Source organism: Acanthopagrus latus, chromosome 12 (genome assembly GCF_904848185.1).
Source record: "Acanthopagrus latus isolate v.2019 chromosome 12, fAcaLat1.1, whole genome shotgun sequence".
In the NCBI taxonomy this organism is placed as follows: domain Eukaryota; kingdom Metazoa; phylum Chordata; class Actinopteri; order Spariformes; family Sparidae; genus Acanthopagrus; species Acanthopagrus latus.
This window is the reverse complement of record NC_051050.1, coordinates 11556984-11578601: the sequence shown is the minus strand read 5'-3', so window position 1 is coordinate 11578601 and position 21618 is coordinate 11556984. Positions and strand designations below refer to the sequence as shown.

General features: G+C 42.4%; 1 long non-coding RNA gene across 1 annotated transcript; it reads left to right on the top strand.

Annotated features, from left to right (window-relative positions):
- The first annotated feature begins 2836 nt into the window (after positions 1-2836).
- Positions 2837-17387, top strand: LOC119030282. The gene is made up of 4 exons (XR_005078225.1): positions 2837-3226; positions 6572-6679; positions 13753-13906; positions 16946-17387. It is a non-coding gene; the product is annotated as an uncharacterized LOC119030282 (long non-coding RNA).
- Positions 17388-21618: the final 4231 nt, after the last annotated feature.

Sequence of the window (21618 nt, the reverse complement as noted above, 5' to 3'; positions counted from 1 at the left end):
CAGGGATGATCAGGAAGACAAAGGACCAAAGTCTGATAAACTATGAGATAGGAATACATTGTTTAATTGTAGGTTTAGTCATATGAAACACATTGGTCCTATATCTTCCCTAGTGTAGCCTATAATGACATGACAAGACAAAAATCTGTTTTTCTATACCTTTTTATTTTAGCCCACAGAACAAAGAATGAAAGAACTGTAGCAATATATCACTGAAATATTATTCGTGAGGCGTTACATCACTCTGATCCCCTGAAAAGAAATACCTCACTGCAGCATTACAAAAGCAACGCGTTACTCCCAACATTGATAATCCCAGTTACATTATTTGGGGCAATAATCCATTGAGATTAGAGAGGTACAATATTGAAATATTGGATTTTTTTTGTGGTATGTCAATAACTTTAACTCCTTTTGGCTGATTTCCAATACCGATACAAGCACATTGTTATTTCTACCAACTTGTCTCCTGTTGTGGAGTTAACATATCCTTATGTCTATTCTTATTGTGATGGCCCACATTGGCGGATACAGACATATAATTATTCTAAAATGTACACACACAGTGCACAGGGGAAATTAAGTCTGTGAGCCGAATCCAATTGGTCGATAGCGAGGACATGCAAATATTATTGCGCATCCCTAACTGGGATACATGTAATTCCAGTGACTTCATTTGCCAGTAATCCATTGAGATTCAAGTCCACAAAAGGTTATGGGATTTTCACGTCATAAGAACCATCTCCGAAAATATTTCAGTGTCAGATAGAATGACCCCTTGAGAAATAAGAACATAAGGGTTTCTTTCATTGAAGTGCTTTATTATAATTTTACAGATTATTTTTGTCCTGGCAGACATGACATTTGATATAAATATGAAATACAATATATATTTTTAGCACTGACACAACAGAATTCAATACAAATAGGAAAATGCACACAGTATGATAACCATCAATTTTCGTACCACTGTATAGCTTGAAACTGCTAATCCGCTCCAACCCTGGTCCACAGACGTAAGAGTCAGGGCTAATTTGGACATCACGAAGTATGTAAACGATACATCGAGTGAGTCTGTCTTGTAAACAACAAGATCGAGGTAGAGCCCCTCGGTATCATTACAGCAGGATCTCTAATCTGGAGCATCAGCTTCCCTATTGACAGATTTAAGGGATTGGGGTCATTGTGTTGGAGGATTAGTGTGCATTAGTGGACCCTCTCCGTGGCACACACTACCGATAATGTAGGCCAAAAGAGACAGGGTCACTCACAAGGCTGCTTTTCTCACAGGTCGCGCACACGGTCACAGATGGAGGCAGGCGTTTGTGGGAAGGTGTGGCCGCGAAAGGAAAAACTCACCCGTGGAAAAATGGGCTGTCGTTTATCGTGCTGTATACAGCTATTGCGCAGTCTGTTTAACTGGATATGAAATGTACTGTGGGGTGATCTTTTAAAGAGAACATTTGGGGAAAAAAAAAAAGAGAGAGGCAGACAATGATAGACAGAGGATGACAGGCACAGGCAGAAGTCAGCACTAAGATGAGTAAGGAGATGAGAAAGGTAACGCTCATATCACAGGTGGAGGGGAACTCAAGACGGTATGGCAGCTCATTAAGACAAAGTACCTCGTGCTTCCTCGCCGCGTTCGTCGCTGTCATTGCTTGTCAGCACAGTGTCAGCTCTCAGCGCGCATCATAAGATAATGTCACCGATTTTTTACACGGAGGGGGACAAAAAAGCAGAGGAGAAGTTCTTTGTGTTAATGAGACAGATTGAAGAAAACAGCTTTGTCAGAGCGGAAGATGGGACAGCCGTAAATGACAAGAGAGGATTCTCAACTGGATGGAGCAGTGTGTCGACAGCAGGCAAACGAGTCTGGTCACAATAGTTGTTCTAATTTTTGTTGTTTATTTGAGCGAGGACGCAATACACAAAACATATAAATGTGCAGGCATAATGAAACCGCGAAAAGGGAGTTTGAGGACGAGGGTGGGAGGGAGAGAGAGCACTCAAGAGACGGGAACACAGAAAGACAGGGTGACTCATCACTGTGTGGCTGCCTGCTCCTCAGAAAGTGTTTGAATTTTTAAACGCTCCCAGTTATCTTTTTTTTTTGGTGTTCGGTGAGGGAATTGAATTGAATTTTCCTTTTTCCACAACTCAGTTTTAGCACCCAACCTTGCAGTTCCATGTAGACAGAGTCGGATCCTTTTGAGGTTTTGCCGACAGGAGGAACTTGGTGGTGTAGGTAGACATTTCCTGATATGTAAGTGTGTGTGAACTAATGGCAGTGATGAAATCAGACTGGACTGGTGAGACTAATAGTCACTGTAAATCTGCACAGTGCTGACATCAGCATGCTTACATATCGACAATGACAATGCTAACATGTTGATGTCTAGCATGTTTACCATGTTCAACGTACTGGTGTGGCACGTTTACATAAAATATGCCGTATACAGTGAACTATTGGTACACTGGAATTTGGGCACACGCCACAGGGCCTCATGGGCAGTTTGTGCCTCCAACCAATCACAAAGTGGGCACAAAGTAATTTCTCTTAAACTCACTTCCAAGCATCATTAATGTTTTTTTATGCTAGATAAAATACACATTTTCAAATTCCATACAACCAACAGTCTTTGAAATTAAATCAGTATTTAAATTCCACATATGACTCTCTATCAGTCATGGTTACCCTTTACAGTCACAAACTTTTATATCAGTCTGCATTGTTCTGTTGCAAAACTTCTTATTCAGATGTTCAAAAACATGCCTGCTTTAAAATAAAACAAATCTACCTGCATTTTTTAAATTTGATTATTTGTTTGCAAAAGTTAAAGTGAAGCAATGCCTTATGGGAATTTCGAGACTGAATCGAGTGGACCGTCTGCGTGACTGTTGGAAGTTGGAGACTGTAAATTGGAAGTTGACTGAGATTAAGCTAGCAAAAAAATTAACCGAGGCATGAAGCGACACAAGGGGGGAGCGGAGAAAAGAGAGAGAAATCTCGGAGAGCACTATTGGCTGGCGGTGAAAAATGCTGCAAAACGACTGGTCCGTTTTTAAAATCAAGTGCAGCTTCAGCTCGCACCAGCGCTAATAACGTTACTGCTAGCACTAATGTTAGCGACAAGCTGAGCCAGCACAGTATGGAGAAAGACAGGACCGTGAGGAATATCAGCAAGAGGAGGATGAAGAGGTAGACATGGATAACTGCGTGAAGGTAAGACACGTTTTTATTATGGAGCGGCTGGCTCTGATGAATTATTTATTTGTTTTATGCATTGTTGCTGTGCATTGGAGTTTACTTTCTCCATCCCAGGTGCTATCAGCAGTCCGTGTTCTTTATGTGCGTCAAAAGTTGCCTCTCCCCGGGCCGCTGGTGGGCGAAAATGCCAGGGCCGTGTTTTGTCCCCAGTCCGTCACTGACTGTATACCTGCGTATGTGTTTTTATTGGCCAGCAGAGGGCGGCACTGGTTTCAAAAGGAAGCCAGATTGTCTATAAGCTTATGAAAAAAAAAATGACCTCACTTTTCACTTTATGTTTTACCTTAGTAAACTGTTTACTCATGAGTTTATGGTCTCAATCATTAGCTATAGTCTTCTTTTGTACAGAATGGTGTTCATTTAGCAGGGTTTGCTTTAGGGCGTGGCTACCTTGTGACTGACAAGTAGCTACTATGGATTGTCCTCAGGCTTCTCAGTCAGATCTAGATCTAGTCCAATTTAGACAGAAATGCTATGGATATCCTCCCCAGCTCTCATCAAAATCATGATCATGATCAACTCACTTCATGTAATAGTCCACAAACCGATGGGTGACATTTACCCTAAAAGTAAAGCTGAGACTGATGGGAATGGATAAAGAAAGTGAACTGATTAATATACACCACTGGAGAGATCACCACTATTTAATACATTCATGTAATATGAATGTATATATATATATATATATATATATATATATATATATATATATATATATATATATATAATACAAGTTTAACATGAATACAAATGTGAATTTTGATGAATACCATAAGATAACAAAGGGGCCCAGTCACTGTAACATCAATGTTAGACGTAATGATAAACATATGAATGGCTAAACTAATAAATGATTAAATCAGTTGACCAAGGCCAAATATAAACAACTAATTTACTCATATTAATTATCCATATATGATATGTGCAAGGGAGTTCCTTAGAATGGCATCGGCTTGACATGGTCGCAGTCACATCCAGTATCATGCAGTATGGCATACTATATATATATATATATATATATATATATATATATATATATATATATATATATATATATATATATATATATATAAAGTTTATATAATGAGAGGTAGGCAGGCAGGCTTGCAGTTTCTAATGCCATGCTCATATTCTGAAAAAGTATCACAGCCTTGTTTGGTGAAAGAGTGATAGGTTAGCGACAAAGCTAACAAACACCAAGCATGCTGTGAGGCTAAGTCATTTTACATTACAATAATGTACACTGACTTTATGTTGATAGTTCATATAAAATCATTTTCTGCACATGTATAGTTTGAAGTATGACTCGCTAACATCGGCCCGGGGTGTTGAGTGAAACTATGTTTTCTATTAACACAGTAATGTATCTGGCACGTGGCAAACATGTTAACACTGAACATATCAGTAAAACATGATGATGTATTTCATTTGTTTCCCACCAAAACAGGCAGTCACACACTTGGTTAAGGGCAACAAACATGGGCTCAAGTCCGATCACATATATCATATGTAAGTACATTACCCCATCGCGATCCATCCTCGCTTCCAAAAGAAATGCACGCGCCGCCGGCACGCTATAGAAAAGATCTTTTTATGACATCATGCAATGGTGCTGTGCCGCTTTCATCAAAAGGGGCCGCTAGAATCAACAAAAACTTCAAAAGCTCCTTGTAGTCGCTTTAACTGCAGACCGGTGTGGACGTGAGCTCCGTACTCTGGGTCACAGCCCTGAATTTTGTGTGTCCTCCTGCCACCCCAGCGTCCTCCTTGCGTTTTTTTTTTTCGCTCAAAGAAACATAGTGACCGAACATAATCCAGGCGGGGATTACATCGTTCAGCGCATCACAAATATTAAAGCGCTTTAATCAGATGCAAACATGATTTTCTCCAAGACAGCGTCGGCCAATGTTTAGCTTGGAGAAAACTGTCATCTGTGGCGAAGGACATCATTTGGGCGATTTAAAACAACAATAAACAAAGTAATAATCTGGTTAGGTTGAAAGTTTTGAATAATTACATGGAGTATAATCATTTCTCTATTGTTAAATAGGATAAAACGTTGAAAAGAAGAAGATCAGCCCACCTAATGAACAAAGATCCTTGCTGCTTTTTACAGTTCGTTGTGAGAATGCTAATGTGTAGTTCAGGCGAAATCAGAGCTTTGAAAGGGAATATCATTTTCAAAAATCTACCACAAAGTTCACATTAGACTTCACAGCTGTGACGGGCAGATTAAAATAGTCCACGGGAAGCGAGGAGTGTTGCATTTATAGTAATCCTGCAGCCACAGATGTCACCAGTCTTTCACACATCACAGCCGAGTCGGTCCTCTCTCACCTCCAGCAACCTTTGCATCTGTAAATCTGAATTTTATTTCCGGAGGTCGCTAATGTCTCGCGCACAAAGGAACCCATTCTTTTATGCCTTCTCATTAAGAAAACATATTGGCTGATTGCTGTTTGTCCCCTTTTTCACGAGTGGGGTCCCCACAAATTCGCCACCGGAATTAATAAGACCGACACCTTCAAGAAAAAAAATGAAATGATGGGACTGCATAGCAAGTCAGACGCACCATGGCGACATTAAAAGGTGTTTGTAATGGAATAGTTGTATTCATCCCTGAGATAGCTGCAGGCGCCCGTCTGGCTTCGCAGTTACTTTTCCACCTCATTTCAGATCTGAAGAGCAGCGTGTGTTGCTTGTGTGTGTGTTTGTGTTTGTGTGTGTATGTGAGAGAGAAATATACACATACTCATGCTTGCAAACATAAAGTGTGCCCGTGCGTGACTGTCTGCGGAGGTGTGGGTTAAGGATGAAGGTAAAGGAGACAGAGCTGGTCTGTCAGACGCAGCAGAAATAAGGGAAACGCATGGCAGGTTGCAAACGCTGGCGGAGTTTCTTGAAGCTCACGCGGATGTTTGAGACATTTCTTTTCTTTCCTTTTAGCTGACGGTAATTTTTGACACCCATTTGTTTTGGGAATGTAGTCCTGTCTTGTACACACCGGGAAGTTCTCCGTATCCATTTAATCCTCGACAACCATTAGTTTCCCCCTCGCTCTGCACCCTTTCGCCTCCCTGTCTCCTTCCCCTCCACTTGATTCCTCGCTCGCCTCACGCGCTCTGCCCATGCTGCATTCATCTTGCCTGCAGTGCTTAAACAAAGACTGCCTGTCTTGCTATTTTTCCTCATTCTCTTTACTTCCCTCACACCTGTCACTCTCACAGTATCCTCTTGATATTTGTTTCCCCCTCAAGTTTTTATTTATTTTTTTATTTATTTTTTATTTTTTGCTGACAGTGAGTTTCCCTCTGTCTCCGGAATATCTCGGTGTCAGACACAAGGTGAGACTACAAGAGCTACGGGGTTTACGATCCATCCTGAATCCAATCCGACGCTTTTCTCAAGGTAAAATCAACATTAGGTGTCTTCATAAGGCGTTCCTGGCGGAGTTTCTGCCAGTGAAGCAATGTTAACAGAATTCTAATTCTCCCACATGATATTTACCCACTTTGCTGTTTTGATGATCATGGTGCAGAGTGCTGAGGGCCAGCAGCACTTTACTCACATAATACTCACGGGCACAAAACTGTGTATTATCCCTTGGGTCTTTTACTTTTTTTTTTGCCACAAACACTGCTGGAAATTGTCCTACAGGATTCTCAAAAACAAAACAAAACAGTGGTTTTGCTCCTTGGCAGCCTCCTCTTGTAACTCCAGCTCCATCCCGCTCCACCTCCAGATATGAAAGTCTAGTCACAAACATTTCCCGTGAACGTGATGCAGCTCATTTTGTCTAAGTCTTATCACACGGTATGTATTTTACCCTGGCGGCTTCTGGCTGACAACTTGCCAGACTATTTGTCTTATTTAGATATGAACTGCTGATATCCAGTTGTTCTATTGACACCGAGCTGCACTATCAGCACTCTCTACTGCTTAGCATACATATGAGGAGGCCGTCTGTGATTTTATTTGGCTGTTAATAATTACAGCCGCACATGTTGCGCTCTATCTTGCTGCTACAGCAGCAGTGCAGGTGCATCGCCAGGTTTAGATTTATCCATCGCCGGGTCACGAGACGGCGCGCTGCCGTGGGGCTCTGTAACTAATGTGTTGTAGGGGAAGAGGTTCTCCATTGTCGTGAACTTGTTGTCTGCTTGTGGGCGGCGATGAGGTCAGAGCCCAGATGTCACGTCATCCCTCTACTAATGTTAATGTGCTGTTTCCACATTACGCATCTGTTCCATGTAAGCACGCCAATGGAAATGAGCTTTCTACCGCAGAATCAAAGAAACCTGGGAATATGTTTTATTCATATTTAAGCATTATGCATCTGAACTTGTTGTACGCCGCTAACCAGGAGGCATGAATGCATAAAGTTGATTTGTAGGTTTATTGCTGCTCTGCTTCTCTTTCTCTTACGCTTTATCTCTGTCTCGCACTTTCTCCCACGTTCAGCTGCAGGCCACCATGTTAATTGTGCCACGGTGCAAAAGTTGTCTTATCCAGGCCACGAAAAGAAAAAAGGCGATTCTATTTAGATAATACTAATTCAGCAGGAGTCTGTTTACTGCAGCAATTGTCTTGATTCATTTTTCTGCTGCGTTCGAGTTTGCACCACGGCTCCACGGAGCGGCAGACCCCACCTGTGGTGCTGAGCTCCGTCAGTTGAGTTCATGCTCATGATTATTCTCTTCGGGGGAGAGGGGAAGACTTTGAAGTGACGTTGACAACTTAGTTTGAATCATTTTTAATAGTGAATGCATCACTAATCTCTTTCCGGCTGACACATTGTGTGAATTGCTCATCAAAATTACATGCGCAAACACACAAACATAAAAAGAACACAGCCTGAGTGACACGCGCGCAAGAATCTGAATACACATATGCTTTACCTGCACAGTGAATGATAAAAGAAATCCGTCTCTCAGATTTTGACAGATGTGACATCTTGTTTACTCGCTGAATAATCTCAAATGCCTTGTGGGTAACGCAGGCGTTCAGTGATAGGACAGGCTTATAGCCCCATTACAATCAGGGTCTGTGTTAAACTTTCATTTACAAACAGAGGGCGGATATATATGAGTCAAAGTCAGTGACCTGGAGTGTCCTCGTGTCAAACCGTTAACACAGGATGTAGACAAGCAGCCGTAAATAATGTTTCCGTCAGGTCTGTGGTCATGCAGCCAGTTAATTATTCAGACTCGAGAGTTAGTGACCCTTCTAATATAGTGACTGGCATTACATATTTGGGATCTGTTATTCAAAGTGGATTGTTTATGCAGGTTGCGATCCCTTGCGCTTCACCTGTGTGAACGGGAGGGACTTGCACTGGGCGCAGCCAAAAACGGTCGATGGCGGCTGAACTAGAGTTAATCCAACGACCTTAACTTCATCGCTTCTGAATATCTTTGAATATATCGCATTTTAAATGAATGCCTTTATTTCACAGCAGGCTGTCTATAAACATAGCAATTACTAAGGGATGTGAAATGAAATGAAGAGTAGTTAAGATCGCAGTATGGCAGAGTGCAGTATCCAACTGCATTTTGAAAGGAAAAAAAAGAGGGGAAATGTGTGAGCAGATAGGATGTTAAAATTCAGCTTGCTTAAAAAGCCACAAGTAACTGAATATCAGCAAATAAGGCCGGGAACTACGTCAGTGTTAATAGGGCAGGTAAGACCTTTGGACTTGGTAGGTTCTACAGTGAATGTCAGCTTAGATGTACAGCAGTCACTGCTTCAACGCTAATTTAACTTTTGATGCTCTGTCACGCATGAATTCGCTCCAATTAGTTTGTTTTTAACAAAGCTACGAAATCCAAACAAGGAAAACCTCCACAGAAGAAGAGTTTATTCAGAAGCCCACATGTTCACCTCAGGCTCCCATCTGGCAGCGTCTGCATCAGCGCACTCATCACCAGAGCTGATGGGTGCGCTGTCCACGGCAGCTTTTCAGATCGCGAGGAAGATGCTGCTGTCTGGAGACACGGGACTTGTGATTGTCAGTATTAACACATCTGAAATCATGCAGGGCTGGTTTTCGCCCGTCAAGCGGCGACGTGCGGGGGTTGCGCCCAGCAGGTGGTCAGCTTCCACAGCCGTCTGATGTCTCGACACCCACAGGACGTTTGTGGGCCGGGTTTGTCAGTATCAAACGTTGCTACCCTGGATTCGCCGACTGAGAGATGTAATTACATTGTGTTGCATGAAAAATGAAATGAGAGAGTCGGGGAGGGGGGGGGTAGAGAGAGGAGTAGAAAGTTATTACCTCTGTGGTGACAACTCGCTGGCAGAGATGGAGGGCCTTTGATGGTGGGCCCAGTGTGTATCTTTGTGATGTCAAATTGGGGATCTGAGGATCATTTATTCATGAGTCTACATCTCTAATGCTCACTGGCTGGCTAAGTTGTTTGTATTGCTCGCCTCGGGCCTCTATAGTGGTTAAATTGCTCCTGTATAATTTCTTTTATTCGCCGTTGTTTCAGGTTGATTTGGTTGCAGAGGAAGAAGTCGTCACATTCGTTTGCTCGCTCGATCTTGTCTCTCACACCGTCCCCCGTGTGTTGTGGCTCGTCCACCAAAGGTTGAATCGCTGACCACTCGTTCTTTTCTCTCTCTCTCTCTCTCTCTCTCTCTCTCTCTCTCTCTCTCTCTCACAAACACACACGCGTGCACACACACACTCGCGATGTCTGCAAAGATGGTCCGGTCAGGATGTGGGAGTCAGTAATGCGTCTGGTATCTGACAAGTCTCATTTCAGAGCTAGTTAGGTGAAGCATAAAAGTCGGACGAGGCCGAGACGGCAGCCATCAGATGTCTGACTGAAACGCTCAATCAAACGGCAGTCAAAGCATGAACACAAAGAGCCATTCCCAAACACATTTTGGACAAAGGGACTTAAAAGAATCATCAGCACTTTGTCTCTAAACTTTAACTCTTTTATAGTTAATGACATTCATTAGGTGTAGGACACCATTTTCCTTGTCATCTTTAGTTTTTAATTAGATTTCTTTCCAGTGAAGTAAGGAAGAGAATGGAAGGCGATAATTCTCAGCAACGGGCATAACAGGTCCACAGTAACATACAGTGACTGGAGGTTGCACAGGACTCAAAATGTCCTTCATGTTTTTTGTCTGCTGCATCAGACATGTTTCAGGGACTGCAAGGGATTTTCAAAACTTGGGAGGGAGTTTAAAAGTGGCGCCCCATATTAACATCAACACGTCTTGTCCTGCACCTCATCTTGTTGAACAAGGGGACCAAACAAACATTCATACACGCGGTTTGCAGGCTAGTTAGCTAATTTTCATGCACAGCTCCAGCACATTAAACATCATAATCAGCATGTTTACATAAAAAAAAAAAAGTCCCATCTGTTCATGTAGGTACCGGCATGGTCCTTACTCTTCAGTTCTGCTGCTAACAACACTCTGTTCATGGCATTTGGGTACGTTTGTATAGTTGCATTGGTCCCCTGCCTGCGCTCAGCCCGCCAGCTGCAGAAAAACACAGTCATCATCATACCGAACGTGTAAACATGGGAAAAATGACCCATATTTCTGTTTATTGTTGGGCGCCAACCTATAGCAGCTGCAGTAATAATTAGAGCTAATTCGGAGGAAGCGAGAAGTAGTTGTATGAAGACTGGAAAGTCTGTATAGGGACACCGTCAAGTTAAACAAGCACAGGACTTTCAGTCAGGAGAACATTCTTTATGTTAGCTGTGAGTTGCTTTAACATACTTACAAGGATACATATTGTAACGTATGTAACTTATGTAACTTATGCACCATCATCATCGAATAGAGGATGTAACCAGATGTGAACTCTGGATTGCTATAAAGGCAGGAAACTACTTTGAGTCAAACGATATGAAAATGTCAGGTACAGGATCAGAATTCATCAGCCACTGGTACTTCTGTAGGTGCTTGATGTACAGTGTTAGGTTCATGAGTGACAGTAGACCCTAACCCTAGACTTACCCCAACCCTGTATATATAATCCATTCAGATTAAGGGAAATAAAGTGGAACAAGTGGAAAACCTGCCACTTTGCCACTGCATTACCACATTTACTATTCCTCTGAAAAACAATTTAAAGTGATAAATTAAACAGATCTTCTGAGTGCTTGCAGGTCTGTTTATTGATCAGATGTGCATGAATACCTGGCAGGTTTTCATTATATGTAAAGTCGTTCATGAATATCTTTGACTTTCCCCATCTGCTCTACTCATAAAGAGCTCAGTTTGTACGGCTAATTGACCGGAAAGAAAACCAACCGTGGATGTCTTTTGAAAGTCTGATGTCTGATGGCTTAAACAGCTCCTATTAGAAGCTTTTAGTACACAACTGATAACTTCATGCAATTAAAAATGTGTTTACCACTGAACTTGCACACATTGTGTTTGCCGTTAATGTGTTTATGATAACGTATTTCACCTTTTGCCTTGTTGTAGAACAGAAGTCAGGTTTGCACTGTGGCTGTAACCCTTGTTTGGCACATAATTACACAAAGATGGCATCCAGGACGTACAAGTCGCTTTCCGTGAAGCAGTCTGTAAAGCTAACATGCTTACATGATGTGTCAGTATATTCTTTAATCCTCTGGGATTCTTAATGAAACATGACAAGAAGAAGCAGCTTGTCTTTTGTGAAGGGTGTCGGGATTCATGCTGACTCTAGTCATGTAGCTGCTCTCCCTGTTCCAGTGGGCAACACCGCCTTTTTTTCCTCTCGCTGGAAAAAAACAGGGAGGTTCACATATTGAGATCAAACAGCTGAGAACACAGGAAATGCCAGTTTTATAATTGCTGCTCTTCTTCTTAGTCTTTGCAGGGCTTCTCTGCAGCATGGATCCCCTCTAATTTGCCGTATCTTTGTGATAATTGAGCCGAGCCGAACGCACACCGGATGCAGATTTCAGAAGGAGGAGGTGGGCTTCATGTCTCACCAGCAGTGGTCTTAATTTCATGCTGTGATTTCAGCTGATACTGGCACCGGCCTGGTCTGTCCGAGCTATTCACTGCGAATCAGAATGTCAGCCGAATGCCCAGAAATGTGCACATGTGCCTCCTGGATCGTACAGTTTCTTTATGTATGTCTGTTCTTCTCAATCTGCGACATCAGAGTGGGTGGTCGCGCTTCTTTAACACACTTCGAAACGTACTAATTTGTGTCTGCAATATTTGTGGTTACTCTGTCAGATGACTCAGAAGCGGTCTGAACGAATCTGGACGAATCTATATGACAAGACATGAGGGACGGGGAACAGAGAACCTGTTCCAAATTGTCCAATCTGCCAGAATCGTATGCCTCCAAGCTTCTCACCTCTTGATGTTGTCATGTTTTTTTTTTTTCAGGCGACTGTGCGTCGCAGAAGAAATCATGTCAGACTTAATGTGTTTGATGCTACTGGGAACTTGCGACGTGAATGAGTCATGATGGAGAGAGCAGGAAGCAGTCCAAAGTGTGGTTTCGTTACACACAGACAGACGACAGTAGTGCAAGTTGTGAGACAATTTTTTTTTAGTGTGACGGGAGCTTAAATTCCAGAAATTCCAACAAATGCCACTGCTTTCCAACCTGGCAACATGTCCACTCCAGAGACATCCTGTTTTTTTTTTTTAATAACAAAGAGACATAGCCGATACATTCATGGATTACGGCCCTAAATACAAATTTAAGCTGTATGAATATTCTCTGATGTCATCCATTTTTTGTTGATGACAGACGAATGTTACAGATAGTATGGTACTAAACAATGTATCCAACATCCATCCATACATTTGTGTGTGTTTGCTGTTTTGTTGAAGGACATGGTTCAAGTGAAAATAGTCCCTTTCACAGCACAACATGTTTGAAAGGACAACTTCTTTTTGCATTTCTGTAGTTGCAGAGTCAGTTTCAATGATCACTGACACAGCGATATCAGACTGCGCAAGGTTGAACAGTGAAGATATCTTCGCACGACTGTGTCACTTGCACGTCCCACTGAGATAACACCACAGCTGCTTTGATGGCTAAAAGCAGAAATGAATCAGGAATCAATTAGGGAATTGAAAAATGAATAACAGCACTGGTATCAGTTCCCATCTTAATGACAATCATCTCTTTTTGCATTCTTCCATACATATGCTGCATCCTCTTACATAACATATTATCACCAGTTGGTCTCTGTCCACATTAATGTGTTTCACACCATATCAATATTTGGTACATATGGTATCTCCTTCTGGGGCGTTGGGGGTACGAGGAATGCCAGCAATGTATATTTTTATACATTGCATTCAACCATCATATCAGATATCTGCAGTGCATTGGGGAACAAGTCACTGCCTAGCTCTTTAAATGGACCGGTTAACTTCAAGCTCAGTTAGAGTGTTGCTTTTATGTTGTTTTTCTATTAATTCTAACATATGCCATCAGATGCTGCTGATTCCTTCCATGGTGTTTCCGTCTTTGTTTCCTTGTGCAGAAGCCGGCCTTGAGAATGGTCCGGCAGTGTCTCATCACAAAGACAAAGCCCCTCACAAGGAGCGGTCAGGGCATTAATCTAACCACTGTGGACAGAAGGTGACTCTGACATCTGTGATGCAGCCTGCTGAATGTCCTTGGAGAGTCTATCTCAGGTGAATCGGTTGAATTCACACCGCATTTTCTAATTACGTCTGACTGTCCATACCATCCTGTTGTATGGACTAATGTAAAAAAAAAAAAAAAAATGTATTCCAACATATAGACAAGGAAAAAAGTATCAGTTTCCTGGGACGTTTACCCATGGCTGACATATTGTAAACATCACGTTTACATGCTTTAATTCCACAAATTAGCTTTTCTTTTATCCTCGTATCACGAAGCATTACGCTCTGGTTGAAGTCCCTGCACAGCGGTGAAACACCCACACAGGTGTTCTCAATCATTTTCCCTAATTAGATCATCTCTCGGGAGCGAATGTGTGGGCATGTGCACACTCGGCTTGATTGACATCTTCCTCACTCTGCCGTTGCACCTGTGACATTTTTACCCGTCCCCGTGTTGAGTTTACACCCATGTGGGTGTGCTGGGCCTTTAAAGACCCATGTTGTAAACCTGTAAATAAGATTAGCTGCCGGCTTGTTTGCATGAAAACAAGACCTCATGCTGAAGTGTGCAAAGCCATTTCAAGCTTGATTTGTCAATTCTGCAGCCAGCGGTGGCTGAATTAAGCTCAGTGCTGTTCATTTGATTGTAGTTTATGGCAAACCAGGCGGTAAGCTCGCCTCGCTCGCAGCAGCAGAAACCTTGTTATTATGGCGTTCTTCTAGTCTGAGTCTACATTTCTTGAAATAAGATAGTTTTCTTCTGATTAATCCTTAATTTCATAATTCCCTATTATTTATTTATAATTTGTCCGTGTCCCTCCGGAGGGATGGACACATGGCCATCTTACCGGTTGGCACAAACATGTCTGCTCAGTATGAAACAGACCTTTTCATCCCGATCTCTCCCAGCTTTTGGAAGTCAAAGGACACATTCTGGCAGTTGTTTTGTTGCTTGGTATCCGCAGCAACAGGATGTTTCCTCAACTGCTGAAGCAGACTGTACGGTACAGTGAACAGCTTCTCCTTTGGATGCACACTGGATGCAAATTTGGACAAATGGGACTGAACTAGACGGAGTGAGAAGGTGCCAGTTTGGATAGGGAACACACTTAACTATGTTTTTGTTTTCCTCATTCATCTCATCTGTCATTATCAACCGCTTATCTGTGAGGGTCGCGGGGATGTAACTGCTTTATCCCCCTACTTCTAGGGGTCGGGGGGGTAACTGGAGCAGTTATCTCTCTGGGCAAAAGCAGGGTACACCCTGTACGAGTTGCCAGCTCATTGCAGGGCACTTACTGATGGCAAAGTCCACCACGCAAGGTGCCAACTGCACATCAGGAGCAATTTTGGGGTTGACATGCAGCTCAGTTCCGCCCCAGGGGCACCAGCGACCTTCCGATCACTAGTCGACTGCTCTGTCTGCTGAGCTACAGCCACCTGTATGTTTTTTGTTTGTTTGTTTGTTTGTTTTTTATGAATTAATTTATACATTTAGCAAAGTGGCAATTGTTAGATTTAATTGGGCTGTGATCCGCAGGCCCGATCCATCAACTGCAGGACTTAATGCCACCTGAAGTTTGTATGTGATTGGCGCTGTTTGTGCTCAGTTGTAGATTGTTTTAATAAGCTTAACCAATATTAATTGTTTTTGTCCCTTTTTTAAAAAAAATTAATTTAAACAGCTTGGCACCCATTATGTATTTATTTGTGCCAGCTGTAGTCAGAAAAGAACCCAAGCGCAGATAAAGAGAGGCGACTTGGCAGACATATGGCAAAACAACAGGACTGCCTCCTAGACGTTGATGATTTGAATCATCACTTGACGAGAAGCACCTGAGTCGTCTGGCAATTTTGTAAGTAGAACAGGACCAGCTGATGGGAACAGGGGGTGATGCAAGTGGACAGCAGACATTAACACATGGATCAAATAGATGTAACATGTTGTGTAAGCTGTTATAGAACCGACATGTCTGACCCACACGGCGGTTGATAAGGGATTGGTTAGCAACACTTGGTGGTATCCGCAACTGCTGGTGCAAACAGGGGTGTGTACCACGGACAGCTCCCTCTGTGATTACAGCAGCATGGTCAGAATTCAATTAATTGATGGAATAAAAAAAACATTACCAAATATTCTGATAATCCATTATTGTTTCAGTTTCTAACATAAGGATTTGCTGCTGTTCTTTGTCATTTGTGAGAGCAAATTAAGAGTTTTAGAAATGTTGGTTTGACAAATAGGCAACGCAACGTCCCTTTGTCTGAGAGAGACTAAACGATTCAACAATTTATGAAATGCAGATGAAAATTATTGGAACCCAAAAATACAATTATGCGCCCGAAAAATTAGAAGAAAACATGGCATTAAGTGTGCGAGCGAGGGAGTGGAGCACTAACTGGACCTAATGGAGTCCAGCAATTATGTGTGTGGGGAGTAACCACCTGTCCTTTTTCTGCAAAGATGTGTGAAAATGTCACTCTTTTTGAGTACATCCACCAACTGCTGTCGGGTTCAAAATCCTTACTTCACTCATTTTCTCCGAACTAAAGAGATAGTTTGACTCTTTTGTTGATCATTTTCAATTTCCTTGCTGTGATTCTCACCACGGTTGAAAAGCCTTGATTTGAATGCATTCAGTGGAATGACTGTTTGGTCCTCCACATTCTTGACCTAGGCTTTTGTTTGAAAACTCTATTTGATGTTTTTTTTTTTTTTTTTTCTTCATAGCTTTCGTTAGACAGTTTTCAAATCATCACGATTTGCATAACACATTTACATGTCTGAATGGGCGATTCAGGGAGTAATTCATCACTGACGCTCACCACCATTCTGTGGCAGGTGTACATCCTTTAAGTCATTACTGTGGGACAAAGCAGCCTGCGGCGGACTGCTGTTGTCCTCACACTTTGACACAGATGTCGCAAAATACTCATTTGTGCGTTGTCTCAGTCCAAGACAAACGGTGCAGTTGTGTATTCTCTGGTTGTGCAATGATGGCAAAATTATTCAGTTTGAATGATTCGTGCATATACTACACACTACTATACTATATCACTCATTCATCCATATCTTTCTTTTATCAGTTGCATAAAGACGCGCAGCAAAAAAGTAACTCTCTGCTGAGATGTACCCGGACACTCAGCGGGACCGTTGGCGCCACCAGAGTATTACAAGTTTCATATGGAAAACAGTAGGACCCCCCACACGGGAACAATCACAAAGCTGAAGCAAACACATACTCGGCCCCTCTGCAGAGTCTGGATTCGTGCATCGCATCCTCCAGACGTCCTGCTGAGATCTCCGACCCGCTCATCTAGGGCTCTGAATTCCACTCGCCACACGGAGGAGCCATGGTGAGAGCACAGACGCTGCTGAAACAAGAAACGAGGGACCACACGAACACCCACATAATGTACATACAAACACTGGAGGTGAGAAGTTGTGGGGGTAAAAGTTAAAACTGCTATTGTAGACCAAAGTAACTGTATGTTACATTTTTGCAGTAATAAATCATAGATTGCATTACCAGTGTTTATTTTTCTTTCTGGTGCCAAACTATTTAATTCCAAGTTACGTCTCCTCAGTAGCCACCAGCTGGTTCTCTTTATCCCCCTCGCACTGACAGTACCCGACGCGTGGAGCTCCGGCATCTGGATGGATGAAGGGAGAAGGAGACGGAGAGGAAGAAGGGAGACAATTTGCTCCTGTAATGGGTCTATTGTGTCCCCACATGCTCTTTTCCCTCTCTCTAGTGACTAGAGGAGGCATGTGTTGCGCTTGGAGACAGATGGTTTGAAGCAGATTTCTTTTGGAGCCAGAAGGGAGACGGAGGGAGGTAGCAGGGAAATGAATGAAAAAAGTGGGAGGGCAGTGGGAGAGAAATAGAAAGAAGTGAAGAGATTATTCTCAGAATCCAGAGCTCACCGTCAGAAATCCTTTGATTGAAAACCATACAGCCGCTACAGTAAATCTGTATTTTGGACAGGATGAAGAAACAAAAAAATGCACTATATTACTCTTATTATTGAGACCAGTATGAATACATTCACACTGTACGTTTTCCTGTGGTGTATGATTGGTTTTCGGCGACAAAGTTCAAGGCAAAAGCCAAAGTAGAGCGGACTTGGCTTAAAATTGTGTGTGGAAGGGAAATGGCATGTCTGATTTTTCTTCATTCAAGTTGAACAGATATGAAAGAAATGAATAATTGAATAGAAGATGGTCCACAGCCACTCCAGCAGCTCATTCCGGCTGCTCTTGGGCCCAACAGTGATTTGATTTAAATGCTAACATGCTCACAATAACATTACTAATCTGCTACTCCTAATCAAGTAGTGTTTACCATTTTGGCTATCTCAGTTTGGCATTTGCACTTGAGGATATACCATGGAGGAATTCTTTACTAATGTCTGAAAACAAACTGACCCTTGTTATATATTTTGCTGAATTATGTACTTACAGTACATGATCCAATACGTACATTAGCCGTAAACTAAGGTCAGCGAGCCCCGGCACTCACCAGGGACTCCAGCTCTGATGTTAAGTATGTTTCCCCTTAAGCTTCAGTCAGCAGTCAACCCAGTATGTATGTACACACCCGACAATAACCCCTGGTGTTTATTCACCAGGAGGTCTGACTCTGCACCCAATTTTCTGAGCAGCTCAGCATGACTCGCCCCCGCATCGTCGGCCCTCCCACATAACACCTGGCAAATGTCTTTTGTTTTGTTTTGATGGAGTGCCCCCTAGCGCAGAAGTTACATAATAGCATGTTAAACTTAAAAAGCATAGGAGTACGATCACAGGACAGGAATCTGCTTTTGCAGGGATTTGATCACAAACCAAAGCACTGAGACAAATTTCAGATTTGACCTGATGATGCTGTTAGATAAACTGACAGTGAAGGGAATGTCTGTTCACTGGTGAAATTTGTCAGGAAATTTGAATTTGAACCAAAATATGTTAACATCTTACATCGTACTTGAGGCCATTATGATGAACAGTCTTTGAACCAAGACTGTCTGTACTAAACTGCATACGAATACATTGACTGGTTGGTGGTGCTAGAAGAGACAGGTGATCAACAAAGTCTTATGACAATAGTTATGAAGATGTGTCAGTCTGCTGGTGGTGTACTGATCCAACTGGTCCAACTGATGAGCATTTCAGTAAAGCCTACATGGCTCCTTCTGATGTCATGTTCTCCCACTTGAGTTCCCATCAAACTCAGTAATTGCCTATAAGGACCTTTCTGGCATTAGTTATCTAGACCTATACTGGCCATCAATAATTATACTTTTTTGTGAAAGGTGCTAACTGTGGCCAAGTTGAAAAAGTGCTTTATCTAAAAGCCACAACTGCCCACTGCCGGGCTCCTGATTCATTTTGCCAACTCTGCAGCAGGTTGTTTCGGCCTCCTGAGTCACTTAATCGTGCTCTCATTTGCTGCATAAGTAAAATGACATTTCTCTGCTGCTGCTTCCTCCCAGGCGGTTGTGGAAAATGGCACCCAGAATTATTCCCACATTTAACACTTTTAATTGAGCTGCCATGTGCTCCAGAGAGTGTGTTTCTCCGGCCCTCTGTGGAAGCTCCATTTTGGGGAATCCATCTGTATTCTGAGGCTGTCTGCAGGTTTGCGAGGCTTTCGCTGGAAAGGCTAAACGTCTGGCTGTGATCTGAACTGCCCACTGTAATAGGGTTAATTGAATCAGTAATCTATTTACTCTTTGCCCTCAATTACTGACTTCATCAACTGCTGAGTCACTGTGGAAGTCGGCTAGCAGTCAGGCAGAGAGCTAGCACTTATTGCATTCAAACCACAGCTACTCATTTATCAAAATACCTGAAACTGCACTTGATGCAGTCCTTCCATTTTTGAGTAGGTTGCCTGTCAAAAATGCACATTTTTAATAAAACTTTTCTAGTTAATACAGTGCACTTTAAAATTATTATAACCTATTGCAGCTATTCAAATTATAATACACCATGGTCCTTGCAGAATAAGTCAGCGAGTGACCAACGATTATAAACTATAGTGCTACAGACCTATAGGTGTAATTTGTAAGAACTCAAAGCTTGTTCCAAAAACAGGGGGCAGCATGACAGCTAACTGCTGCTGACTGTACTGAACTGGCTACTTTTTCCTGCAGCTTTATTTGGCTGTAGCAACTAGCTGTTGTTAGCAAGAAGATGAGTTAGGCATTGTTGTTATAGGCAAGTGGCTATTAAATGGACTACAACCTGGGCTGATGAGAGGAGCGTCGCCATGTGGTCACGGATACCAGACTGGGATAGAACACGGCCTCTGAGACAGACAGATGCCAGTTTGATGACGAGGTTAAGTACAGAGGTGATTTACAGCGGCTCTTCCCAGGACAGTGACTCCAGGGATGAAAAGATGCAGCAGGCCGAGACAGCAGAGGCGTTGAAGCGGCCGTCCATCCATCCATCCATCCATCCATCCATCCATCCATTCATTCATTTATTCATTCTCTATAACCGCTTTATCCCTTTTATGGGGTGTCTCTGGGCGAGGGCAGGGTACTCCCTGGGCAGGTCGCCAGCTCATCGCAGGGCCTGGCAGAGGCTGCCCTGCAAGGTGTCGACCGCACATCAGGAGCAATTTGGGGTTCAGTATCTTAAGGATACTTCAACATGCAGCTCAGCTCAGCCTGGAGCTGGGATTTGAACCAGCGACCTTCCGATCACCAGCCGACCTGGCGGAGGAGCGTGCGACAGAGAAATCTTACTCTGTGAATTTTAGAATTTATGTTGACCAAACCAGAGGTGATTGTGGAAAGACAAACAGTGTTTTGGTGAGTTTTATCTCATTTATGTTGAGTTGTGTTTTACAGGGGTTAACGAGGCAATTAAGCTGGTCTTAAACCTATTCATACTGTGTATCACTGTATTTTTCTTTTTAGTAAGGAAAATTGGTGTCCACATTTTTCCTTTCTTGGTCTGTCAAGTTTTTTTTATTTGTATAGCACTGTAAAATCAAACGGGTTTTGCACCAATGTGCTTCACAAAAACGAACATGTATAAATATACAGGGATTAAAAAACAGGTGTATGGTAAGGCAAGATTAAAATAGAAACAGGCATGCATAAAACAATGCAGGTACCGAGCAAAAGTTATATGAAACACGCCAAGTTAAAAACAAATTAATGCAACGTCAATATAAAAACCCAACTTATCTGAAAAAATAAAGACCAGTTTAACACAATTAAAAGCCAGAGAATAAAAGTGGGTCTTAAGATGCATTTGTGAGTGTATTTTGTTCACTTATTAGGCAAAGAATCAAACTCTTACAACAGAAATTGGTATTAGGAGAGTCTGGGGCTCGCTGGTTAGCATGCAAACTGAAGTAGACATCTCTGCAACACAGCACGGAGACACTCTCGATACATCCACACTGTTGTTTCTCACACTTTTGAGGATGTCTGTTCATTTTTTTAAGCTAACATTCTGTCCATATCTTACAAATTGCCCCTTTTCATTTTATCCAATGTAATGTGTCACTATTATTGTTATAAAGCACTATACATATTTACGTATCATAGACACGGGCTTTCAAGAATGCCTGTGCAAATTTAATTACTTTGATGTTAAACTTGTCATGTTTAGTCAAAGTCAAACTGTTTGGATGTGTTGCAAAACAAACACTTTTAGAAAAAGGGCTCACATGATGATGCAGGCAGCCCCGAAGCTGCAGAGTTAGCAGTACACTAAGCCCGGCTCACTGACAGAGAGG